Here is a 27,848-nt window from a genome sequence, read left to right as displayed (position 1 = left end):
TCCCTCCCCACCCAGGACCCCATCTGCCAAACTTAATTTGTCAGCAGTCTAAACATATGTATCTGATGTTGGATCCCCGATCTGGAGGGAAGCTGAGGAGCTGTTGTGTGGTCGCCTGAGACTGAAACACCACACTGAAGAGAGCAAGATGGAGCCAGATGGATGTCTTGTGTGTGAAGTATGAGGCTTGACAAGTCTGGCACTACTCACTTCGATACTGCTTTTGGCTGAATTAGCTTTTGATCTGAGTTACACAATGATAAATCTATGTCACTCTACTGAAGTTTACTTAACAAAATTAGGTATCTGAGTTTATTTTAAGAGAGTTCCTCTGCGTTTTACCAGATGCAATTAGGAACAAAATTCTGTCTGAGTTATACTGTTGTCTTTAATTCTGAACACTTGAAATATAAACAACACATTCAGCAAATTTATGGAATGATGAAAGAACAAATTCTCTTCTTACTCATATCTATGGAAAATGAATGTTTAGGACTTGACACTGGTTCTGTCAAGGCAGAGTGTGGCCCTGGATGTATATTTTAAACAAGACTCAAACTGTGGTTGAGTGAGGCTCACCTCAAATGGAAGTTTAACCAAATCTTTTCTTCTCTTGTAGTAACTACTTTCCTCCTCCTATTGCCATCCACTTTTTTCCATATTAATGATTAATTGCTTATGTTCCTGCTTTCTTACTAAAATGCTGAGTCTTTCACCTACTGTTTCCTTCTGGTTTATTCCTTTATAGTTGTTCCAGCTGAGCACCATCTATATGCAAAACATCTAACTGTTTATATGAAACATGTGGTTCGTGTTTTGCTTTGCTCCAGACATGACGTGTATGTGCATAGGAAGGAAGATGAAGCATTTAACTGTGTTAACAGAAATCTGGGTATTTTAGAAGAAAACCGCTTGCTTAAGCAAACTAAAAAAAAATATAATCTTTCCAATTAAAATATTCTTAAATCAAGAAAAAAAAAGGAGATTCTGGATTAGTATTCCAAAAGGAAATATCTTCAGCATTGCAAATTGTTGCTTTACAGTCTGAAACTACAGTAAGGTTTCCAAAGTCTGGTTTAAATAAGCAGGATTCTTTAGGAATGCAAAATTTAAAGCTTAAATATGGGTTCCTTTCTTTTCTCTTGTCCTTTTTTTTTTCTCCTTTTCCATTTTTCTTTTTTCCTCTCCCTTTCGTTTTTCTTTTTCCCCCTTTCCCTTTCTCTCTTTCCTACTTCTACATTTTTTTTTACTTTTTATACTTTTTACCTCTTCTTTTTTCATTTTCCTTTTCCCTCCTCATAGACAACTTTCCAGATATTTTTTTTTTAATCACTCTTCAAGACATGAAAGGTTTATCTCATTTTGCATATATTCAGGAGGCACTAGTACTTTAAATTTAATTTAACAAGGAGGTAATCCACAGAAACTCTAGCCCTTTTTTACAAGTTGACTCTGGGAAACCTTTTACTGTAATCTATATAGAAAATCAATGATGAGGAATACTGGAGCATCAGGGCACTACTCTCAGTTTGACATTACTGTGGTTTACAGTGAGGATTTAGATACTTGAGGGTTAGATATTCAAGATCTTACGTGTACACTTTCACATTATTGTGTTTCTGAGCTCCCATACAGGTTAAAATTAACCCAGCCTGCCTTCAGGAACATCATTTAAAGGGAAAGAAGAGCTATGTATAAGAGTTTAATGCTTGCACAAAGAGGGAGTAAACTGTTTTTTGAGGAGAATGAAATGGGGACTGAAGGTTGAGATGTACTACCATCACTCAGAGGTAGGACACAGTTCATGGTTAGGGTGGTACCTCCATTATTTTTATTTGCAGATCTCTTAGGTGGTAGGACTCTGTGTCCCACTACCTGAATGATCTCAGCAGTCTCTAGGAGTATTTCTGTCTCAGGAAGCTTTTGTGTTGCAGAACATGTTGTTTAGGACAGGGGTTTGGATTCCACCTATTATTGCAGCAATTACCATTCTTTCCAAACAGACATACATGGTTTATGGTTTCCATGGTGCAGAGAACTGTCACTTGTTAACCAGAGGCAAGGGATGGAAATTCAATCTACAGTGCATACTGCTTGCAACATCAGGGTTACTTTGCATCTCAGTATGTTGAGGGAATGGAGAGTAGAAGTTAGACAACACCTGAAATAGATTTGTTGATTTAGTTCTCTGTAAAGTGAACAGATAGGGTCTTTTATGTTTTGGTGTCTCTGTGCCGCTCTTGGACAAAGTGTACCTGTTCCCCTTTTTGCCTTACTAAGTCCTTTTGGATAGGAACTTTCTTCTGTGTTTATGCTGTATCTAGCACAGGGGATCCTGACCCTTAGCTGAGGCTGTGATGAGTAGTGTGAAAATGGGAACAGGAATATAAAAATGTACCACATAAAACCAAACCCAGCTAGCACAGACTCCTTTTGGACAATTTTGACTCTTAGGGTACATACATAAGATACAGGGCAAGAGTAACAAGACGTTTATACTTCTGTACCTTCCCAATTCTGGCACTCACCAGCTGTAGACAGACTTGTGTAGCCAGAGCATATGCAACAGACACTAATCGACCTGCCCTCTGCATCCATTTTCTTCTCTAAAACAAAGTGTAAAGTAAAACGAGGCAAATACCACAGCTTATATAAATATTAGTGTGTGAGTGAAAGTTAATACTACAAAGATTGGAATAATGTGGACTAGCTTCTAATGCTTTTAGAGATTTTGGGGAGTGGTACAGCACAGCACAGAACCCATTAACTCACTTCTTCCAAATGCATTTTTATTTCCTGAGCAGGTTGGGGAACCACACCTAAATTCTACCTTTAAAAAAATTGTAATGGTTTTATTCTTTTCAGTTTTAATGGCTTTGAGCACAGCAGCAATCTATAGGTATTATTTAAAGATAATCATATTGAAAAGACCTATATTACCTTTCTGTTTCTTTAGCAAGCCTAGCATATCTGTCAGATCTCGTTTGTCCTGTGCATAAGAAATGCAGTTTTAGTCCAAGTGGACAACAGAATTAACAACTTTGAGTCACATGCCTTGTCAGCCACTCATTTTGTATTCCCAGAAGTGTACATGAGCCTGTGTAATTCTAAGACTAATTGTAAGAAATGCATCAATGCAATTTGCTACTAATAATGCTAGTAGGGTTTCATATAGATGTGGAAAGTCATCTTCTGATTTGTTGCTGCACCAAGACCTTATATACACCTCAGAAAATAGTATGGCTTGTAACGATCTCATTCTTTTCTTTCACAACTTTTCTATCACAAAAATGTATCAGTTTCCTCACATGGAGCTAAACAAGTGCTACATGTGATAGTTTAAGGCCAAATAGTTTCTGCTTAACCTACTCCAAAGGTGTCTTAACAGATCTTCGACCCAATAGATATTTTTACATTATTTTAGGCTCTGCATAACTGAAGGAAGAGCTGGATATTATTCAAACATGAATAGTATAAAAGATAAAAAACATCACTGGGGATAGAAACAATGACAAAATATTTCAGACCAAAGGTAATAGCTGAGGAAAGTGAAGAAAACAGGGGTTTGAAAGGAAAACTCTACCTTTACCATAGAGTGACTCAAGGAAAGCTATAGTATTCTTCAGTGCTCTCCACCCGAGTATTGGCAGCTAAAATAAAGTTCAAATGTCATCTGTATCCCTAGGTGATAAAAATAATTCCAGGAATTACATTTAGTTCCAAAGTCCTTCCTCAAGGACTGTAAAGCAAAATTCCCTTTGACTTGAAGTAGCCGTTTGCCTGGAAAAGTTTTTTAGGGTACAGCTCATGAGGAAGGTCTTGTATATAGGGTAAGAATAAAAGGGAGAGGTGAGTGAAGATTCCTTTTAAATCATGTGGAAGATTAGCATCTTCCACACTGAGAAGAATAAAAGAAATCCGTATAGTCAAGAACACTTACACATTCCGTTTTTCAAGCAGAAATTTAGTCTCAACATTGGGTGCAGAAAGTTATGGTTTCAAATTTTAAATCATGGTACTTGTACATCAACTGGCTGGAAACAAATGTTTATTTTCTGTCTGAAAAATGCACGTTTTCCAGCTTAATTGCCTAACAGCTCTTTATTTATGTTGGACGTAAATTCATAAATGCCTTTTCAGAAATAAACTTGCCTGCAGATGGCTGCTATATGTTTCTGGAAATCTTTAAAAAAGAAATCTGTCTATTTAAAATAGCTTTGGTGGAAATCTTGTAAATAAAACAAAAGTTTCAGCTAATTCTTGTGAATATTCTAGAAAGAATGCCATGTCAGGCCAGTAATAGGCTATGTTCTCACTGAAATTATTTCACTGCTAATACTGGTTATAATGTTTGATTTTGCTTATGAATGGGCAATGGCATATATGCTTTTTCATACACCCTCTACTTTACTATTTCTGGTAACATAAATAGCTTGTGAGCTGGCAGTTTTTCAAAGCATTCGTTGAAAAAATCTTTGAACTTTGGTTGATTTCACTTGGAAATGTTACTTTACATCATGCATTAAGCAATTCTCTCCACTGCTTCCGAGTCTTCAAACACATCTGTCCCCACTTTTGTAGCTGTAAAATCAGGTGGCTAATATACTTCACTGAATCAAAAAGAGATCTTATTAATTGGTTTTGATTTTCTCAGGGCTAGAGGAAGAACCTAAATCTCTGCAGCCAAATTAAAATTCAACCATTGTGCACAGTCCCACAGTTCACAGACGCATCTTGATTTTCAGAGCAGATGGATCAGGTCACTTCAGATCCAAAAGCACAAGGATGTTGTATTTGAGTTACAAATTACTTCTTAGAGTGTTGATCACATGTCCTTTATACAACCTTTCCAAGGTCCTTCTCAACCCTTTAAATTCACACCTCATTTCTTACGTAATTTCTACTAAGAAGTCTCTGCCCCTCATCATAGCATGTGGGTCCTTGAAGGGGAGATGGCTACATTTGCTGTTTGCAGTTTCTCACGGGGAGAACATACCAGGGGGGTTTGAGAAGTACTGTCTTAGACACTGTGATCAATCATTAAAACCAGATGAGAGAGAAAAGGTTATTTCAATCCACAACCTTCTCTTAGACCACTGCAGGAGAGCTGCCTGTGCTGCTGGAAAAGCAAAGAATCCACGATACAAAATGTCTGTTAGGCCCATGTAAGGGAGAGAGAGTAGTGATGGAAGGCCAGCTTTACTACCCATTGCTCAAGTCCCAGCTTTGAGGCACTTAATACACTGATAGATGTGGTTATGTGAGCAGAATATAGCCCACTCTGTGACGCCACCCCATCCATATGCAGTTCATTGTTAATATATAGCTAAAACAGGAAGCTTCTACGATCAGATAAAGAAAGCTCTACAGTATGTGATTATGGCTTGGTCAGATGTGAGTGTCTGTATGAAAAATAATACCTCAGGTTGAATAACAAAGAACAGCTTGTATTTGAACTTGCCTGTGGTGAATTAAAATGAATTCCCTGAGTCCCTTTGCTCATGGTAGCTTTCAATTTTGTAGCATTTTTCAAACCTTTTGCTCCTTCAGGGTAACGAGTGATTAATTTTATTGACTTAATCTCAACCTGATATTTTTACTGTAAATCCTTCCAATGTTCAGAGTATAATTATAGTTTAATGATTTAAACTTGTGGATTCTATTCCCCAGAAAGAAAGGACTATATTTCACTTTATGTTTTTAAAGCTGTTTTTCAGTGTCTCTTACAAAATGAGTAAATAAGACATAGGGAAATTGGGAAAGTTTGTTTGTTAGTGACACATTAATCACTACAGGTCTCCATCATTGATTTTTTCATGTACCCTCAATTTATAATTTTATAATGAAATCTGCAAGCAATTTAGTGTTATCCTTGAGGAGAACAGGTAGCAAAAGAATCAATACTTCTATTAAACTTTAGCTGAAGTTTAATACAGAAAGCAAAATTGTGATTCTTTATCTTCAGTATAGATCTATATTGTGTATTCTATGTATCAAACCAGTATTGATATTAATGAAATTTCACTGTGTGTAATGAGGGGAGAATATTCACTGGCGATTTCCAGCACAGTTGAAGGATCCATGGCATTGACTTTGCCTAAATGTAGAGTCTGAAAACAAAAATATCTAAACTATCAGAGACAGTTAACATTAAATCTAGCTTGTTACAATGTAACAAGTACAGTACTGTTCAGATAGCATAAGAAAGAAGTATTGCAAATTTAGTGAAAGTCAAATTTTTGGAGACTTAGTGTGATCTCCATTCATATATGCCTAAGTCACTTGCATGGGCTCTTCTGTCCATTATCTTTTGTGTTAACAAATTTATACCCAGAACTCCTATGCACCAGTTGTGTCTGTTTTTTTTTTTTTCTTTTTTTGATAGCCTGATTGGTGTTAGGGCTCTCAACTGTTAGTAGGAAAAAAGGCACATGCAAGAGATTTTGCTTCACATAACTAGACACTGAGCTGAGGCATATTTTGAACATCTGACCTATAGAGGGGTAACATTCCATAAAGAGAATAATAATTGTTTGACACAATAACAACTAAGGCTAATCAAGATGACTAAAATAAATATTCTTTTAGTAAGTAAAGATTTTTTGCCTTCTCCTTGTCTTTGCTTTCACTATACATCAGACATCCAAAATGAAATATGAAGCTGAAAAAACATGGTGAGAAGCTGAAACTTTTTTCACCTTCTTTTTACCAGCATAATTACTTTTAGAGCATCATGCTACTCTCTCAGCAAGTTAATTCAAAGGAGTCTAGGAGGATGAGTATCCAAACAGCTCTTAAGTTTTCACTTATGTTCCGGTTACTAACATTCAAATTGAGTAGTATTGCTACCTGAATAATTCAAAACTGCAGTGGAAGTTTGTTTCTCTTTGTAGAATACTGTTTCTGCTCCTGAATTTACATTTTGGGGTACGTGTGGCCGGGCACATGCTTTGCAGCCAAACAGTCGATAGAAATTTTGATAAGAAGCTAAAAGCAACCTAATCTGCACCTTCTCTGAAGACAGAAAAATTTTCCATTCTTCGTTGCAGCATGGTTGGAGACTAGACAAATATTTGGCTCATTTTTCTTTTAGAGGAATCCTTCCCCTGTCATTTTTCGGGAGTCAAGGAAATGCAAAAGATTTTGTTGGTATAATTTGTGTAATGCAGACACAGTTAATATTGCCAGATGTCTTCTGGTGGCATTCCTTAGACAGGAGCCCTGAATGAAAGAAGTAGCACTGGCAAAGGGGGTTCTGATTGTGGAACTGCTCCTGCACTGGGACTTTCTGTTGATACAAAAGTAGGGCATAGTCCCACTCCTAAGTGAATACTGTTTCTGATGTACAAAGATACTTAAAAAAATAATGTACTTTTTGTAAGCCTCAAAGCATTCACAAGTTTTCTACTTGGAATTGACTTCCATTTCTTTCTGAGGCCCAATGCCAGCTCTTCCTAGTTTGTTATGAACAGTCACTTTGTAAATAGATTTAATGTAACTATTTCTACTTAATTCATCATCCTGTCCTTAAATCACAGTAGCAACAGTTTTCATCCTACCTTTTCAAAAGAGTGATGTTCACAATGAAAAAGAAAGCCGGGAGCAACACTGTGTTTCCTGGTTTCCACAGACAGTATGAGACAGAACATGGACACTGGCTTCTACTCTCTACAAACAAACTTTGCAAGTATCATGCACAACTTCCCAGAAAGTGAGAATCAGCTCTTGAAATTCTCAACCCGCAGAAAATTCTCTGATCCAAAACAAAGTCTTTTGGCTGGGTAAAATGAATCAAAAGGCTTAGGAGTTTGCAGCTCCTATTAAAAGGATTGCCATAGTCCTGTGTCCCAAGCGGATATGGAATGTGTTCTGAACACATTAGAAGAGAAACACATTAGTCAAAGAGAACACATTAGTAGAGAACCAATTCATTTATAAATATCTGCCTGTCTATTTTTCTTCAGAAACAGCACATCAGGTTTCACAAGCATTGCTGGATGAACTTGTGAGGTCTTGTCCTGAATTCACTGCATTTTTTTCTGAGCAGAATTGAAGCTTTGATGAACTGTAGATGCAGAGACACCCTGGTTAGCAGGGCTGTTGGATTTCAATCTATGTGAGCTGTATCCTGTAGATTATTTGTTTGTGGTGATGGTCATTCATATCTGAGTAGGGGGAAAACTTCACAAGTTAGTCTCACCTATGGATCAAGGGGAGAGTAGGAAAACTGGCCCTGATAGAACAAGAAATGGAAATGAAAAAGAATAGTTTCAATTTCCTGATTAACAGGTGAGCCCCACTTTTGCTTTTGGATTTTGGAAGGAGGATCATCATGGCTGGGCTTCGCGAATGAAGATTTGGGAAGGGCTCTACCCACATTTGCTACAAGCGTGTTGGTGGCTAAATAGGCCAATGAGAGATAGACAAGTCCGGTTGCAAAAGGCACAGCAGAAAGACTCCTTGGGTGGTATTGAAAAGACACGATTCTTTCTGCATTGTCTTTTCTCTTCGAGAGTGATCCCACATGTGTTCTCAAAAGAAACAACAGCGTTATAGATGGTGTGTCTCCAGACCTCCCGGTTGAAGGCCTGAGTAGACCAGTTATGTTTCAGATCCATATAAGAGAGTAGACAGCACTATGGCTCTGTAAACACTGTTCTTTGTACTTTTCTTCAAGTATTTATTTTGCCAAACTCTTTTATGAGGCTTTCCGAAAGCACTCTATGCCTTTGCTAACCTGTTGTCTATCTCTCCGTCAATCTTACCATCCGAGGAGATGAGGCTACCTAGGTAATTAAACTGCTGGACTGAACTGAGCTCTGATTGGCCAATGGTGATACAGGGATGATGGAAGGTTCCTGAGGTGCAGGTTGATAGGAAACTTCTGTCTTCTTTAAGCTGACTTCCAACCCAAAAAGCTCAGCAGCCTCTGCAAAGCAGGATGTTAAATGCTGCAGAGCTGCTTCTGTGTGGGCGACAAGGGCAGCATCATCAGCGTAAAGCAGCTCCCTGACAAGATGGTTTAAGGTCTTGGTGTGGGCCTTCAGTCGCCTTAGGTTGAAAAGGCTTCCATCAGTACGATATCAAATGTAGATACCGTCCTGATCATCGAGGTCTGCAGTGGCCCTTTGGAGCATCATGCTGAAAAAGATTGTGAATAGGGTTGGTGCAAGGACGCAGCCTTGTTTCACACCACTGGTTATTAGAAAGGACTCAGAAAGTGCATTGCCATATCTGACTTGGCCACGCTGATCCTCATGAAGTAAGATGATAATTTTAAGGAACTTGGGGGGACAACCTAAATGTTCCAAAATCTGCCACAGACCTTTTCTGCTCACATTATCAAAAGCCTTGGTGAGATCGACAAAGGTTACATAAAGACCTTTGTTCTGTTCCCTACACTTCTCTTGCAGTTGTCTGAGAACAAATATCATGTCTGTGGTACTCCTGTTGGTTCTGAAACCACATTGACTTTCAGGTAGAATTCCTTCTGCTGTAATGGGTATTAGTATTCTTGCCAGGATTTTGCCAGCAGTGGAGAGCAGAGTAATACCTCGATAATTTGAACAGTCTGATTTATCTCCTTTCTTCTTATACAAGGTGATGATGACTGCATCATGGAGGTCTGATGGTAGTACACCTTGTTCCCAACAGTGCACCACAAACTCGTGAAATTTAGCATGGAGTGCTTGGCCCCCATGTTTCCAGACTTCAGGTGGAATTCCATCAACCCAGCTGCCTTGCCAGTTTTCACCTGCTGTATGGCCTTAAGAGTTTCTCCCATAGTAGGGGCAATATCCAATTCATTCTTCACTGATTGTTGTGTAATGTATTGAATTGCTGAGTGTTGAACTACACGGCTAGTACTGAAAAGAGTCTGAAAGTGTTCAGACCATCGATTCAGAATGGAGGTTTTATCTGTGAGAAGCATTTGACCATCTGGGCTGAGTAGAGGGCTTTGGACCTGGTATGTAGGCCTGTATGCTGTTTTCAGGGCCTCAGAATTCTCTGTGATCACCCGTATCTGCGTGTAATTGAATTTTTCCTGCTAGATTGATCCACCACTTGTTCTGAATGTCACGAAGTTTCTGTTGGAGCTTGCTGCATGCAAGATGAAAAGCTGCTTTTCTTACATGACAAGATGGCTGAGCAAGGTGTGCTTGGTGAGCAGTTCTCCCTCAACAATTCCTGAGTCTCTTGATTGTTTTCATCAAACCAGTCCTTGTTCTTCTTGAAGGAGAACCCTCAGGATTCTTCAGAGGACTGCAGGATGCTGTTTTTAATATGGTGCCAAAGTGTTTCAGGAGACGGATCTATGGAAAGATCTTCGAGCCTAGTTTGAAGGTTTGCCTGAAAGCTATCTCTCACTGTAGCTGTTTGAAGATCATTAACTTGGAGTCTCCTCCTTGGAATATCGCTCCTTTTAGGCTTGAACTTAAGGTCGAAGTTGAGTTTACAGTGCACAAGCTGATGGTCTGTTTGACATTCTGCACTGGTCATCATGCGGGTATGGTGGGCATCGTGGACATCTCTCCATCGCACCAAGACATAATCAATGAGGTGCCAATGCTTGGATCTAGGATGCATCCAGGTTGTCTTCAGTCTATTTTTTCTGCTGAAAGATAGTATTAGTGATGGTGAGCTACTGCTCTGTACAAAACTCTAGCAGAAGGCAACCATTATTGTTGCAGTTTCCAACACCATGCTTGCCTAATACTCCTTTCTAGGCTTCAAAATTCTTTCCTACTCTGGTGTTGAAATCACCAAGGATAATGATCTTATTATCTGTGGGAACCTTTTGGGTAAGGTGGTGCAGGTCAGTGTAAAATGTATCTTTTTTGGCAGGGTCAGCTGGGAGAGTTGGGGCATATATACTAAAGAGGACAATATGTTGCTTGTTGTGTAGTGGAAGGCGTAGGGAGATAATGCAATCAGAATGACCTATTGGCCTGCTCCTGAGAGATGCCTTTTGGTTCTGGGTTTACCTGACCAAAAGAGTGTGTAACCAGCACCATGTTCTCTAAGGCTACCTTCCTCATGGAGACGAACTTCACTGAGAGTGATGTTGAGACATGATAGTTTGTGGGCAATTAGGGCATAATGACGGTCAGGACATCCATTATCCCCAGTATCAAGCATGGTTCTGATGTTCCAGCATGGGTGTGTCAGTTTGGGTACACCTTTGAAGGCAAGTGTGTGCCTTTGTCTTTTGATCTTTGTGTGACCGCATTTGTAGAAGATGTCTGTTGGCCGCGGTTAACCAGCCAGGTGAAGGGTGGAGATGAGCTTTGGTTAGGCTCCCTTTTCTAGGTCCCTCTCCAAGTGGAGTAAACAGTGCTCTCCTTGAAAAAGGCTACTTGGTCATTCAGGATGCTGCCAAAAGAGACTGTCATCTCTGGGATCAGTCTCAGGCGACCAATGTCCTGAACCGCCTGCATGCAGGGTTGGGTCTGTGGCTTCCAGTGCACCTTTCACCTACCGTTTCGACCCTCGCCTGTTGCTACAGGGCTTTACAAATGTGGGTATAACTTTCAGGCCTGCACAATGGATTTTTTAGATGAGACGCAGCATGCACAGAACTGGACCCACCCTTTAGTCCTAGGATTCATCTGCCAGGGCCGAGAGAGCTTGGACGGTGGCAGTGAGGTCCTCAGGACATAGGTTTAATTAGAGTATCCTTCTCTTAGATGGATGGCCTAACAGGGCTAAGTGAGCTCCATCTGCCTGGGTTTGGAATTAGAGTTGTCCTCCTAGGATGACTGCCAGAAGGCTAGTGAGCCCATTCTGCCCATGGACATATTTTACTACAGGACTTTTCTTACACTGCCCACCCACAACCCTCCAAACAGGACTGCCCTATCCACCCTCCTGCCCATCCGGGGACCCCACAGCCCACCGGACCCCCTCCCACTCCCCCAAATTGAACTGGCAAACCTCTGTGTGCTCTGAAGTTCCTCCTCTCCTATCCTCAGGGGCTGTAGCCCCCGTGGCTGCCAGGAGAAGCCCCCTTGGTGTGGCTGGGGCCGGCTGAGCCGGAAGGAGGATCAGTCATGGAATAACAATCTTGTGAAAATTTTTACTTGGAAAATTGCAGCAGTTTCTTATAAGTATAAAATGAGACTGTTCTTCTGAAAGTCAAGCCCCATATCAAGATTATGATTTTAAATGTAGGAAAACCTAGTAGTTGTTTGCAGCGAGCACAATTTTCAGAGTTTAAATTCTCATTATATATCTTTGTGGAATGTTCAACTCAATGCTTTTCACTCATTTTATATCACAATGGAGCAGGATAATAATAATGCTTGGAAATGCTCAGAGGCACTGCATATTTAAAAAACTGAAGTCAGCTATCCATAAAGACATGTAGAAATGCTTATCTCCTTTAAGAGCATCTTTTAGAACCACTGCCTCCCACATACACATATACAGACTCTACTCAGCAAACATTTGATAGATTCTATCTTTTTTTGATACCCTTTCAGACCACATTGCAGTCCTTGTATGTGCCCTTACACACCCTGTTTTTTTTTTTTTTTTTAAATTGCGCCATTATACAAATACATGGGCTTGATAAGAGTTCTATTTTCTCAATTTCCACATATAATTGCTGTCTTGTGCTTGCAAAATTGAACAGCCAAATACTTGAGAACTAGAGCTGGATGATGAATTGAAAATGTTTCAACCTTTAACCCCATATGTCTTTAAGTCCTGTCTGCTTGCATAAAACTGACAAACCCACATTTTACAGTTTATTTTCCGTGCAGCAGAGGAAAAGGGAGGTAGATCATATTCTACTTCAATTAGTATCAAAGTAATGAGAGAATTTTGAATTACAGAAGCATAGTGTGTTATTGAAGAAAGTGTAAGAAAGAGAAAATATCTAGCTTTTTTTTTGCAAACCTGAGCTGAGAACAGAAGGTTGACAACTTTGGAAAGAAAAAAAAAATCTCCTTTCCTATAATTATGTGGCCCTCTATGAATTGCTTAGGAGGTAATTCAGTTTAGGACTTCCAGTCACTGCATTCTACTTCCAGCTTCCCATAGAGATTAATCACATCTCTAGATTATCTAATTTTTAAATCTAGGTTTCACATCAATTCTTTGATATGAGATTATTTCTAGATGTCTTTTTTTACCTTCTACCTTGATGCTTTATTGTGCTAGCCATATTGACATTTGAACTGTGTAAGTAGAGTAGCAAGGATGTCCCTATGCATACTAGACAGAGAGATAACTTCTAGCAGGGGTGTATACAATTTACATTAACCCACAACTCAGGCTACCATCTCTGATCTGTTTCTTTTCACACTTGTGAGACCCTGTTTTTTCTGCTTTTTGTCCTGTCAGCAGTTCTGCTCATCTTTGATAAAAATAGCTAACTAAATTTGGGAAAAAAACATCCGAATGCAGGAGAAATGCTGCATATACTGAACTGAAGACACCTTCAAAGAAGGTTGAGATGCCACTTTGAAATTAATGTTGCAAGCAATGTTTTGTAACTATATGTTACAAAGAGGTTAAACTGCACTAGGGATAAAGTAGCAACAGAAGGAAAACTGTAACAGGAAGAAATAATTATTCCTATGAAAATAAAGAAGACTAGAGGTATAAAAATTATTTTTTGTGCCAGAGCTAAACAGGTCCCTTAGGAAGATAATAAAGGCCTCTTGAACCTCAAAGGCTTCTTGCTGCTTTCATATACAGCTTCTTCTATAATACCTGTTTTGTTCAAATTAAAACCCACGTTCCTGTTGCCAATACAGAAATCTTTTCAAGCACGTTGAAGGCACAGCTCTTGGGACTAGAAGTGGGGTAAAGCATTCTGAAGAAATATTTTTTCTAAAGTGAATTTGTCATTTCTTTAACCTCATCCTACAAACTCAAACTGTAACAGGAATTTTGATAAATATGTTTATCTTCAGAAGAATGTAAGATGTGAATAAAATGTGCCTTGCTTTATTGCTCAGAATGAATAGTCTTGTAGTGTAAATGCAAGTGACAGACATTATTTGAGCTGAAATGCATTAGGTTATTTAAGAGGTGTGATAAGAGTACAATATAAAGAATGGCTACACTGGAAGATCTTTCTGAATAATGATGAAACTTGTGAAATTAATCGTAGCCATACTGAACAAATGAGTCCAACAATAAATTGTGCATCAGTAGAGTAGTATAAATGGAGGCCAACTGTCTAACTAAGTAAGTGCCAGCTGATGCTTTTGTTACAGAAGTTATGAACAGACCACAGATTGTGGTTTTTTTCCATAATGCTGTTAATTTTTGATATATATATCAGATGGCATGATAACGACTGAAAGGTATCTTTTACTGTTTAAAGAACCCATATGAAAGTAAAGGACGGGATAGTTTCCCTATGAAAAAGTCATGACCCTGTAAAGAAAGAAATGAAAGTTGGAATGATACGTCTGAAAAATTTTCATCAGTGCAGGATTATGTCTGGAGGAAGAAAGCAAGGTATCTAAGCAATGACAAACCTGGTGGTGGCATGAGCCCTGGAAATCTTGTGGGATCATGCCTTTTGTCCAGATGAGATGTTTTCCGAAACCAAATTTATGGTAAAGGATATTGTGTATTATAAGTATTTTAATATTCGTATGTTTCACTGTAAATGAAAAATAAGGAAAGAAAAGCAACAGTAGAACTGAAAAATCACTCTAAAATGCAGAGAATGTGATTTGGGGAGAAAGAAAAAGTATATAATTTGTTAAACGATTCTCAGAATTAGAATGCCAGCAAAAATGAGGATTTATCTGGAAGTGGTAGGAAGGCTGAAGAACTGAAGAGATCATCCTACATTCCAGAAGTGTGCATAATTCCAGCATGGTGCAATTTGACAGTACAAATATGTGGTGGTGAAATACTTTGGGTAAAGATAAAAGGAGTAGAAACCAAAAAGAGAAATAATAACAACCATCTGTTACACTTCAGAAGATCTGGAAAAGAGTGGGGAAAAAAGAATTCCTGGAGCCGTTCGTTATGCTGTGGGACGCTGCACTCCTGAGGAATGTTTACAACTCATATATTTGTTGGTTAGCCAACCCAATAATCCTACATCACTGAAAAGATCTGTAAAATATGCAGAAAACAAATTTTGGAAGCAGTGCTTAATTGTGCTTGTAAAGTAAAGGCCTAATGTGAGGGACTGGTGAAGAATCATTTTCTTTAGCAAAACCCACATGTTTAAGATATAGTCATTATTCTGAATTCCACCCATTTTTGGGTGGAATTTTTGATGACCTGGCAGTCAGTTTAGGAGGGAAGTGTGGTATGAAGAGATAAACATTTATCAAGTCTTTGTTCTTGCCAAGGCAGAGCTTAGCTGAACTGTTCTTTGAAAGGCCCAAATCACCTGAGCCTGTGAGACTGCACAAATTGATAAAGTTCAATGCAAGTTTGAGCTTTGTTGTATCACTGTGGATGTTTGATTGCACTGAAAAGGCACACACAAGTCAAGGCACTGCACAGCTGGAAAGGTGAACTGCAAGTGATTTTCCAAATATACCTTTGAAAGAGCTATTTTACCTTAGTTCCAGGAAATGCTGAAACAGAGGTTTGAATTCTGTTTTTGCAAAATACAGATTACTATTTGTTGCTTTATATTATTTTTAGAGTTACAAAAAGTCTAAATGCAAGAGACACAGTTTTCTCTGTCTACTGTGTGACTTCTCAGGTTGATTTATATGATGACAAGCTGGCTTTGGGTGAGAAGTGTTCACCGACAGAAAGAGAAACACACTATTATTGCTAGGAGAAGTTAAGGTCAGATCACAAATACATTCTCTCTCTCTTTTTTTTTTTTAATATGTTTTTGCAAACTCCGAAGCTAATCTGGTCAAGTTCTTCATCCACATCAGGGTCTCTATTTCAGGCCCAGAGAAAATTTAGCCCCACAAGGTACATGTTTCATTCCTGACTTATATTGAAGTCTTCTCTCTGTGGAGCTTGGTCAATACAGGAAATTGCACATTTTGGTAAGGGCAGCAGCAGCACACTGAAGATACTCTTAGAATTGGTTCTTATTAATTTTTGATTCTTCTTTAACAAAAATAAATAACCAAGCTATTTAAAAAAGAATCCTGGTGAAGAATCTTGTTCAGTCCCTCTTCAGTGCTAACTATACTGGAGACCTTGTTCAAGAACCTGCTGTAATGCAAACAACGACTTAAAGGAAGAAATAGCTTTGTAAAGAAACATGCTTGACTGCTGTGACTAATTCTTATGGTCATAAAATTCATAATCAAAATGAAACTAACCTGGAATAGTAATGAAAAAAATGCCATTATATAGGAAAAATATGAAAGGACATTTTTTCCTCTTGTAGTTTAAGAAACCTGTGAGCAGTGCAACTGTTTCCAGGGTTTTCTGAAATACAAAATTATATAAGTAAAACAAAGGCATTTTTCTAAGTTAAATTAATACAGTGTTGAAATTATATTTTTCCCAGTTAATTCATATTTCTCTCAAAATCAAACCATGCTCTTTCAAAAGGCAATGTGTTAAAGGAGGAATGAATTCTTAAACATACTTGAGGTGTCTTCAAGCTGTTTATTTGGGAAGAAAGCTCTCAATAGCAGAGTTAGACTGCAACAACAGCTACAAAGACTTTTCAGGAAAACAAGGGGACATCAACTTAACATGTCCAATATTGCACACAAAACTCATAAACTTTATGATAAGTGGCACAGCAAAAGGGGGCTTGTCCCTATTATGATTTTTTTTTAAATTCTCCCATAAATTACACTAAGCAGAAATATTGGCTTGGATCATAAATCCCTCTCAGAAACTTCCTTATCACAGATTCCTCAAAAGCACTAACCTACGTGACCTTCGCGTGAGCCTCAGATGACTCCAATTATTCGGCTGTGAGCTCTGATTCTTTTACACAGCCTGACCTTAACTTTAAAAAATTGAAGAGGGAGGAGGTCTGGGGGGAATGAAAGCTGTATCACATGGCCTGACCACACTTTGTACCCTATGAGACAGGCCGCCAAAATCTTGGAGAAGTAGAGGGAGGGATTTTATCTCCTGTATCTGTAGATATCAAGAGGAACGAAGTTCCACCACATTGGGGTCAACTGTGCAAAAGCACTGTATTTTGACACAGTCAACTTAAAAAGTGATGCGGGAGCAGAGATAAATGAGAAACAGAAAGTAGGTTACGAAAGGAAACAGAAATGTGGACCAGGTTATGCAGGAACAGAGGGGTCAAGGCTTGAAGAACCTTGAAAGTTATCAGTAAAATCCTGAACTCAAATCTCAATTTCAGAGGTAACCAATATTGTGATGTGAACGAGGGGTCAGCATGGTAACAGCAGGGGCAGCAGCAGTGGGATGAAAGTGAGATAGGATGCTTTGATAAAACGTGTTGCTTATGCAAATCCTCAAATCAATGTTACTTCTATGCAGAAATTTGAGGCCAGGTTAAGGTCCCATCTAACCTAGCAAAATTTCCATCCATTTCACTAAGGTCATGTTTTGTCTCTCAAGTTTAAGTAAAGTTAGATACAAGATTGCTGAAATACACAACAGTATACGCTTCAGTGGGTATCACTTCAAGGTTTAGCTTCAGGATTCTGTTTTAGGGGGTTGAGTGTTTTCTTACCTGTCAAAATACCCCAAGTATACCTGTCCTCTGCACTACATCACTTGTTAATCTGTAGCCAAAAATAGCACAGGATGACGGACAATTCTGAACTTAGATTTAAGCTGGAATTGGGAGGAGAATCAGTTTGCCTGTTTTATAAGAATATCCATTTTTTAGAGTCTTCTTGTCTGAAAGTAGACTGAAAAATCAAAATGCATTTGTTAAATTCATTTTAGGAATTATAATTCAATGGGTAATCAGAGTGCAGTGGCTGAAATATTGCAATAGGTTCACCATGCCTTCTTTCAATTCTGTCCTTTGTTTTTTTTTTCCTTTTTAATACTTCAAATATAAATGAACTCCATATTTGAAATTTTAAAAAATGTTGAAAAAATGCCAAAAAATGTTTTGACAGTTTCAAAACCTCCTTCCAAGGTTTTCTTTAAAAAGGAAAATTAATGAAACTTAGTATTTTACAGGTAGATAGATAGGTCAGCATTTTCCATTGGAAGGTCTTATGCTAAAAATATTTTCACTTACTCTTGAGTTTTAGTCAAAACTTAGACCTTAAAATAAATGACAGAATTTGGGATTGACTTTGACCAACAATAGAAAACACCTTCCTCCACTGTCAAGCTGTTATCCTCTTACAGAAGAGCTACTCGTTTGGGTGTGAGTGTGAGGTAAATTGCACAGGCATATGTGCTACATGTTGAGAATTACCTTGTTCCTACACCAGTATGTGGTAGTCTTGATTTTGATGGAAGATATGATGAGTCATTTCTATGACTAAGATGCATAAAAGCTGTAGCTGTTAGGCATAAGGCCAGTACATGTCACTGTCTCGCCTCTGTATGGCAAGTGGGCTCTGACCACCTTAGACTCACTCCCCAAAATGTTTAAATAGGAAAGTGCATCATTCTAGCTCACACAGCCAGAGTTCTTTCCTATGAAAACCTTGATGAGGAGGGAAATGCTTTTGGCTCTGTGTGGCAGGAAGCACTCTCGCCTAAGCAAGTAAGTGTAGATGTTGTTTATTTGAATCAACTTTTCGTTATTCCTTTTTGCTTTATTTATCAACCTCTGCTTCAAATAAAGGATTCTGATTTCACTAATGTTTAGCTTAAATACAACAACTTCAAAGTTAGGTTCAGCAGTATCTAATCTATGTTTTTACTCCATTTTATAACTTAAACTGAGCTTGCTTGAGACAGGGAATGTTTATACTGAATTGTCATATTTTGCAAATAAAACAAGTGGGGCCAGATTATGGGTCATAGTTCACAGATGCTTTGGGGAAGGTAAAGAAGATAAAAAAAAAAAAGAGGGTTTTGCTCGACTAGCAAAGATTCATTTTCACTTCTCATTCCAAAGAAGGAAGAGGGGAAGGTTATTGAGGAGAGTGCACTGGTTGTGCACAAATCCTCCATGAATATTTCAGTGCTGGTTGGCCTGTCCTCACACTCTCTGTATGTAAATAGCTGTGATGTGGTAGAAATAAATACTATGAAATCAAGATTACCATCATTCCACTCATCATTAGACAGTAAGAAATAAATAATAATTTGTGGTGGGTTCACCTTGGCCAGATGCCAAGTGCCCACCCAGCTTCTCTATCCCTCCTCAACTGGACAGGGGAGAGAGTAGGGTGGGAAAAGAAAACAACACAAATCATGGGTTGCAATAATTCAGTTCATATTTATACAAAAGAAAAAAAAGCAAAAGCAGTGTGTGCACGCACAAAGCAGAAGCCAGCAGTTTATCTTCCCATAAGCAGCGATGGTTGGCCATTTCTCTGAGAAGCAGGGCTCCAACACGCGTAACAGTTGACAGCAGGCAGCCATCAGAGACAATGAGTGCCTCCAGTCCTGCTCCTTGCCTCAGCTTTTATATCTGGGTTGACATCATATGGTCTAGAATATCCCCTTGGTCAGTGTGGGTCAACTGGCCTGCTTGTGTCCCCTCCTAGGATCTCGCCTTCAACGGAAGAAGGAGTATTACAGTGCTGTGCTCAGCAGTAGCCAAAACATGGGTGTGTTATCAACACTCCTCTAGCTACCAATTCAGAGCATGGCACTGTGAGGACTACTATGGGAAAATAAATTCTGGCTCAGCCAGACCCACCACAGATTTTTGAATAATATCCTATATATCCCCTTTTTTCCCCCCTGCGTTACTTTAAGACAGTAACACATTCGGGATAGTACCATAGCCGACTTGGTTAACCCTTTTTAAACCCTTTTGCTAAAGGGTTTAAAAATGCTTTTTTAAACACTATGATCCAACTATAAAAGCACAAAAAAACCCCCACTCTGTTTAAAGCTGTATTCACTGTAGAAGTTTAGATGGATTCTTGCTCCAGAATATTTTTTAATGGGACATCTCAGAAGATCTGTTATAGAATGAAGCATAGGCAAAAAAGAGGTTTTTGAAGAAAATAGGTAACAATTGTTAGAAATATTTTGAGTTTTTTCTACTAGAAAGAGTAACAGACGAGCTGTAGCATGTGGTGCTCACTTAAGAGTTATATAGGAAGTTAACTATGAAATGAGTAATTCTGGCATACAGTCTTCTAAAATTTTGCCCTTGCTTATGAAGATAAAATTACACAATTTGAAAAAGAAAAGGCTTGATGCTGGAGTTGAGGATATAAAAAAATCTTACTAAATCTGACAAGCAAATTGGTAGTAGTTATAATAAAGAATAGAAACAATGAACATACATAAATATGATATGAACATACATAAAGAACAGAACCAGTGAACACACTTACATATGATTTACTGAGTAGGACACAAGCCTTGTGTTTACATAGTGAATTACTCCTAAACACTGTGGATTTCATTGAAGGTATCAATCAGCACTGTATGGGAAAATCCTGTTGATATGCTCTACTCTGTTTTCCAGAAGGCTTTTGAGGAAGTTTTTGTCAAATGCTTTTAGGGAAATAAAGTGGCATGGCACAAAAAGAAGGGTCCTAACATGTTTAAATTCAGGGTAGTTTTGAAGGGATCTTAAGGTGCTGTTGGGATGATGAAATGGAAGATATAATTCAGTGTTGGAAGATGTAAATTGATGCATCTGGGATTGACTCTGGAATTAATAGTTGAAATTCTTAAGAGAAGGATGGAAAGCACGGCATAAGTCTGTGAGTTGGACGTACCTTGAAGACTGCATGTGGTCTTGTCCTCTGCATCTCAAAAAGGATAGAGCAGAACTAGAAAAGGGTGACAGCATGCTTAAAGCTATAAAATAGCTTCCAGATGAGGATTGACTACATAAACTTGGTATACTATGTAGAAAAAGAGTTACCTGAGGAAAGAGGGAATAGAAATCTATAAATCATGATTAGCAAAAGGGAGGTAGCACAAATAGGGCCATGGAGTAGCAGGTTTGACAAAGAAAAGTAGGTTTTCTTTACAGAAGGAGTAGGTATATTGTTGATGGCATTAGCACAGGATTTTGAGAATGACAGAAGTTTACATGGCTTCAAAAGGGATTATATAAATCCACAGAAAAAGGACCATTAAAGGCTGTAAAACACAAAGATGCCATTTTTGGCTCAGAAAATATTGGAGGTCATTGAGTGCTCAAAGCCAAGGGGATATTACTGCATGCTTGTCCTCATTTCCATGCTTCCTCAGCCGCTCTTGGCCACTGCTGGGGCAGGATGCTGAACCAAATGGTCCCTTGGTCGGACTTACGATCATCCTTATGTGTCTGTACCTGCTTTCCCTCTGCCATAGCTTGGAAACTCATGTTTGCTTCTGCTGAGGTGTCTGGGGCAGTTGTTAGTGTTGGGGACAGAGGGAAGATGTACATTCCCAGCTCATTCTTTTCCTTGTTTTTCCCACTCTAATAGCAGCCTTAAGTGCTGACTTTCTACACCTCTGGTAGGTACAGCACAGCTCCGAATCCTGACATTTGAGGTGGTAAATGTCTGTTTTCTATGTATTACAAGAAGCTCTGCATGAACTTGTTCTGTGTTTGGGGCCTTTCAGAGCCCGTAGACCTGACCAGTAGAGTCGTTCTCACCTGCTGAGAGATTTTAGCACCCAGCATGAAACCCCTTGGAGTTTCCAGCCAAATATATAAGTCACTCCAGGATCTACTGGAAATTGGCCTGGTTTTACTTAACCAAGCAAAGTCAGGTCAAACCAAGCAAATAAACAATAATTTTCAAAATATTTCCTGAGTCTTCAGGTGCAGAATTGAACTCCAGACAAATAGGAAGAAGCTCCTGGTTTTTACTGAAATTGTGTGAAGGGTTTTGTGTTAATAGTACAAACTAGAATTTTTTAGAGGACTGAAATTGCTTGCAAATATGATCATCTGCAGATAATTAAACTGAATGAAGTGTAAAACAGATATTATATTAAAAAAGAAAAATTTAATCCTGAATTTTCTGAAGAAAAAAAACCTTCTATTTTAGAAATGATAGAATGTTTACTTTTGACATTTTAAAAATAAACTTCTTTTTAGTATTTAGTAATAGCTCACTGAAACAGAAAGGTTTTAAAATGAAAGTAAAAATCACTACAGATTAGCTTGATCCCCCGAAAATTCCATATTTTTCAAAAAACCGTAAAATGTGTGTTCTGATTCAAACTCAACTGACTACATTTTGTTTTCTTTTTTCTTTAGTGACTGAACCAAAAAAGCATACTTGTTTGTCTAGTTCTTTTTTGGGTTATATTACAAAAGTTTTGCAGAGTGATTCACACTAAATTGAATGCATTCATAGCAAATTAGAGCTGCATTTTCCAGCAAGAGTAAATATTGGTTTTTATCTTTGTTTGGAAATAATGGTTACTGCCCCATGAATATCAGTGAGGAAGGGTAGAAAGGAGAAGTTCAAAAATTTAAATTTGCACAGTTATTGAAGCTTCTTATTTTAAGTGCTTAATGCCGATTAATGCAGATGCCACATTTTCCCTTTCTTCTTCATGATTGTTTTGACTTCCTCAGCTTAAGGAAAACAGTGAGAAGAAATAATTTTCCCTTTTCTCCCCCCTCTCTTCTCTTTTCTTCTTTTTTGACTGGCTATGGCTCCCCTAATTCTTCTCTTTCTTTGAATCCTTCAGTGCTGATAAATTCTTTTAAACTAAAATTTGTTTAATGACTTCACAGAAAATTTGCTTTGTTGATTCCTTTTAAAAAAGCAAGTTTATTTTAACAGAAAAATAACTGACTTTTTGTGTAATCATTCAGTTCAGTAGGCGCTTGCCAAGAGGCCTGCACAAATGAAATGCTGTCTCTAATCTCCCTTGGCCATGCAGAGGAGTGAGCTCCCCACATGCTTATTTGCAAGTTGATTTGGGGGAAAGCTGCAAGGGAAGGACGTTTCCCTGTGAGACTGTGAATCCCTGTGAGCCAGAGCTGCTACTGCTTTTCTCCTAGCTAGGTACCTGGGAGGTATGTGAAGTGGCATAAGCCTAAAGAACATGTTAGTCCCCACAGACATTATTAGCAAGGACTTTCTCTCCCCCATGCAGTGCATGACACTTCTGGCTGAGCCAAGTTCCTTTTTCCACCTTCCCTTGGAGCAGCAGATGTCAGTCACTGCTCTTGGCTGGATACTGAGCTAGTTTACTACAGGTATGTCTCTGTTGCTTATTAGAGATGGTTTTCACTCACAGAAAACCCTTTGGCAAGTACATAACACAGGCCAAATCCCAACCTTCCACCCCAAGACCAAATGGGATGGCACTCATTGCACCCATTCTCTTCCCACTCAAAGGGGTGTGGCTTCACTCTTGCTGTCCTGTCTCCAGTTCCTTAACTCTCTGATGATGCCCAAGCCAGGAGAGTGTTCTGCACCCCCTCTGTGGTTAGACCAGTGCTTCACCCTGCAGCCTGTTCATTTACATACATGAATGTGGTCATTGTGACTAGACCTACAGAGAGGGCTGGTCCCTTGGCCTCTGCTATGCCATACATGGGAATGTAGTAGAAGGCATTTTGGAGGTCTTTGCCCAGATGAACAATACCTGAAACCATTGCTATTACTATTTGCCATTTTATTGTGTCAGCTGAGAGCTACCTCCCAAAGGAAAGCAGACACAATCTATATCTGTCCTAAGCAATTTATTTTTTTATGGCCCTGATCCTATGTTGCTATTTGTGATGAGTGTAGTCTATATTTGCATTAGGTATTCACCCAGATTTACTTCTAGAGTTTATCAATCTTTGTCAGGGTGAGGGTTTCTAAAGACAGCACAGCTGAGAGATTTGGAAAGCTTGGACACATGTAAAGCTTCCAAACCACCATTATAGTTTACGCCAAAAAGTTTACTCTTATTTTTAGATTCATTCATAACTGCTCTAAAATACATATCGGCATATTTAATCTTCACCTACTTTAATACTTCTTGCTCTTTAGTCTTTGCATTTTTATTTGCTTCACTGTTGGTCACTGCAATTTCGCTTTCAGCCCTTACAAAAGTTTAGAATTTTCACTTCTCCTTTTCTCCTCTTTTCAATGGTGGAGATTCTCTTCAACCGAACACACACATTTTAACTTCGTGATGATTTTCTGATATCCTTTTTTAAAAAGTATGACCTATTGTTAGTGTGGGAAAATATTGCAGGTTTTATTATCTTGAGTTGTTTTTATCCAGTTATCTGCTTGGTATCAGTGGTATGACTGAATAAGGAAGAGCTATTCACATGAAATGTCCGTGTGATCAAACCTTTAGTTACCATGACTGAGAGACATTAAAGTCTGCAATAAGAAAGACATTTTTCTTTCACATTTTCAAACCCAAAATGTCAGATAGTAATTTTCTTTTGCTGGGCTGTATTAGTTTCTGGTGTAATCTCATAAACTGTTGTAGAGTTACACCAAGAAGGAATTTAGACCCCCGATTTGAAATTTCAGTTCTGCTTCACAGAGTTGTAAATGACAGTGGTTTGGCATAAGCATCAGTGGAAATAGTAATTGCTTAAAACTAAATGTATGTTGTTGTGTACAAGGGGGTCACACAGCTCTACTTACTTTTTTTGTGATTATTTACATTAAACATCCAAGAAGAAAAAAACAGACCATGCCATATACACGGAAACACTTAAACGAGTACAGCAATGAATGATTTAGTGCAGATTATCTGAAAGATATTTCCACATTTTGCACTTTAAACACTACCATGTTGTCTGAAAATTCTAGGAAATGTCCATGAACCAGTGCAGAACAACTCCTGTCAGAAACACAGGTCAGTAATGGCAATCTGGAATAACAAATTATAATTTTCAGTTTGTGAAGTATGATTTTGGTGCATTATGGGTTATTACGTTATTATGTGCAGTATTGTAAAGCTTAGAGGCTTCAATGACTTTGGCACCCCCTTAAACAAGGCATAGTAGAATCCCATAATCAGAGACAATCTTTTCTGAAAATGTTACTTAAAATCTGCAAGACAAGAGTGAAAGAGAAGCACAGAAAAATGAAGCCTGTGAAGATCATAGTGTAGATCAGGGGCTGAGTCAAGAATATAAACTGAGTGTCCAAACCCTCAATTGATCCTCTTCTTTATTCAAATCCCACTACCATATTCATAAGATTAAATCTAAGCACTGGGAACCAAAAGCTTAATTTTTCTGTAATCATACAAATCAATAACATGCGATGGCCATTACTGCAAATAAATTAGTTTAACTTTGGAACTTTCTCTACATAAATTGATGGATTTTGCCACTTCTAATCCCACCATAAGCATTTCTTGTGCATTACGCACAATGCTGCTGCCAGCTACATGGAGAGCACAGGGAAACTTGCACATGGGAAGCTGAAGGACTTTCCACAACTGTTCCACTATGAGGCTGGCATTGTCATTTTTGTCTGGGTTTAGTGACATACTGAGGGATTCAACCACAACATAAATAATTAAAAACATTCCCAGGACATCTGAAAAAAAAGTGGTCATGCTCTCGTCCTGCTAAAATATAAGTGAGTGCAGTAAAAGCAGTGTCACATTACTTTAACAGAAGCATTTAACATTTTTACTGACAGAATCTAAAGCATGTGGTTATGAAGTGTGAAATCCTCATTAAAATTCCTCAAGGAAAATCAGTTGAATAAATACCCAGTAATTGTCACAGTGCTCTCACTGCTGTAGTTTTACAATATAATAATTCTCTCCATTGATCAGCTTTATTCTCTTATCATACATAGAAATCAAGTTCTTGTTAAGGAATTTATCACCCATCAGGAACAATTCTGATATTTCTAAGTCTAAAGAAGTAAAAATATGCTGCAATAACTGTGGTCATACTGATGCATTCATGGAGCTCCCTTGTGCTACTCCTCTGGAGTGGTGGCAGTTGCCTTTCCATGCATCTCTCTCCCATTTTCCCCTTCATGAGATGCATACAGAAAATTCAGACAAGGCAAAGTGGGATTCTGAAATAAGAGGGTGAATCAGAAGTGGGAAACACCACCAATTCTACTCATCATGCTCAAGTCCTCTTTAGGTTTCTCCCTTTGCTTGTCTCTGTAGAGAGGATTTCTGTAGACCATAGTGTACTTTTGGACTATGTAGCCTGGCAGTGAAGGGACAGGACGCTGAACTACTATACAAGGGGTGTAGCCTCCTTTTAAAGGATCTTGGAATAGATGAAGATTTTAGGGAAAGTTTCAGTATCGTGAATTAAGTCCTAGAGTTTCTTCAAACGTAAAAGGCAATGGATAAACCCTGCCCCTGGACTGAAAGGTATTGCAGAAATTTGATATCTCTGTGCGTTTGTGTGTCCAGTATTAATTATCAACTCTTCCAGCTATTCAGTTTAATAAGCAGTAGCACTACCTTTACCTTGATCCTGTCACTATTTTAAAGTACTTGGCAGTTCAAAAGAACCAGAGGAGTGAGGTATTTAAGGTATCTTAAAAGAGCTGCTGCCTTCCCTAGTGGCAAATGTTTCTTATTTTGGTTAAACTGGGAAACATTTAAATCTTCCATATCTCCAAACTGCTATGAAAATGCCTCTGCATGTTACAGAGTTAAGAGTTTGTGGCTATATGACTCTAATAACACATGAGGTTCTCAAGAGAAAATTCACAAAGGCCTAATTTTAAAACATTTGTGCTGCCAAAACTGATAAATCTTTGAACAAGGAAACATTATTAAAAAATCTGATACTTTATGAAAAATGAGTATGTTAAAATTGGAGGCCAAACCCCATCGCTAGCATATGAAATAGAGATATTCTTGTCTTCAGATATAAACCTGTACTGAACTTTAACTGTTGAGTAGTAAGACTCTGCCTTCAGGCTGGGCTCCAGAGAGTTCAGTGGTGGATATATTGTGGTCTACTAGTCCGAGCAATCGAGTGTATGGTTGTTGTGAAATCATACACAAAATAATCCAGTTGTGCACATGTGTAAGTAGATAAGTGTTCAATACAAAACTGGTATATTTTTAACCAGGAGATGGCATTGTATCACATCTTTTGCAAGAAAACCATCATTGTTTTATTTTTATTTTTCCTTTACAAGAAGACTAGGACTTTAGAAACAACACTAACTAGTGTTTTTCTGTTTTGTTCTTTTGGAGGTGTTTATTTGTTTTTACAGATATGATGAATCGTCACATTGTCACATACATGTTTCTTTCTCACTGCCAATGTGCTCTTAGCTGGCAGTCTGATAAGCACATTATTGTTTTACTATCCAATTATATTTCTGGTAAAAACAAATTGAAGAACTGTATCTAGAGTACTACCTGTATATACTCTGTTGTGAAATGTTGTTTCTGTTCACATCTATGTTTTAAAAAATTTGTAGTGGTGCCAATAGAAATTACAGTCCATTAATTCACAACCAGGACAATTACATATCACTGAATTACAAATCTCTTATTTATGGTGACTCAATAAAGCTGTTCTCCTATAACAGGTACAACACCTTTGTAAAGGTCAGAAACCAAAGCAGGGAGTTGAAATGATCTGAATCTTTTACATTTTACGCACTGCTTAATCAGAGTCCTCAGGGGTTTGAGCAGGTCCCCGAAATCAGGAAGGAGTGTCAGCTGTTTGAAAAAATGCGTTTGTGTATGTGTGTGATTTTTGAAAGACATGGGATTGGCAGATACTGTCAGTCAGATGTCATGCCCCTGTGGACTCACGCAGATTGTGGGGAAAGATTTCTAAAGCGGATGACAGTCTCAAAAATTGGATCAATCTCTTCAGCCACCCATGATGTGCAATGACTTCTCCTCTGAGTCTGTGATAATTTTAGTTGTGTCCTGTG

The 27,848-nt window shown here is 38.4% G+C and overlaps 1 long non-coding RNA gene across 2 annotated transcripts in view; it reads right to left on the bottom strand.

Annotated features, from left to right (window-relative positions):
- LOC113945140 overlaps positions 1 to 27,848 on the bottom strand; it is a 49,217-nt gene that overhangs the window by 7,523 nt on the left and 13,846 nt on the right. For both annotated transcript variants that reach the window (XR_003526962.1, XR_003526961.1), the window contains exon 3: positions 2,508 to 2,606. This is a non-coding gene — a long non-coding RNA (uncharacterized LOC113945140). The remainder of the gene's footprint in view (positions 1 to 2,507; positions 2,607 to 27,848) is intronic.

The sequence above is a fragment of the Corapipo altera genome, unplaced genomic scaffold, assembly GCF_003945725.1.
Source record: "Corapipo altera isolate COAL_440 unplaced genomic scaffold, ASM394572v1 44, whole genome shotgun sequence".
Taxonomy (NCBI): domain Eukaryota; kingdom Metazoa; phylum Chordata; class Aves; order Passeriformes; family Pipridae; genus Corapipo; species Corapipo altera.
Note: the sequence above shows the minus strand (reverse complement) of the source record. Positions and strands in the feature narration are given on the sequence as shown.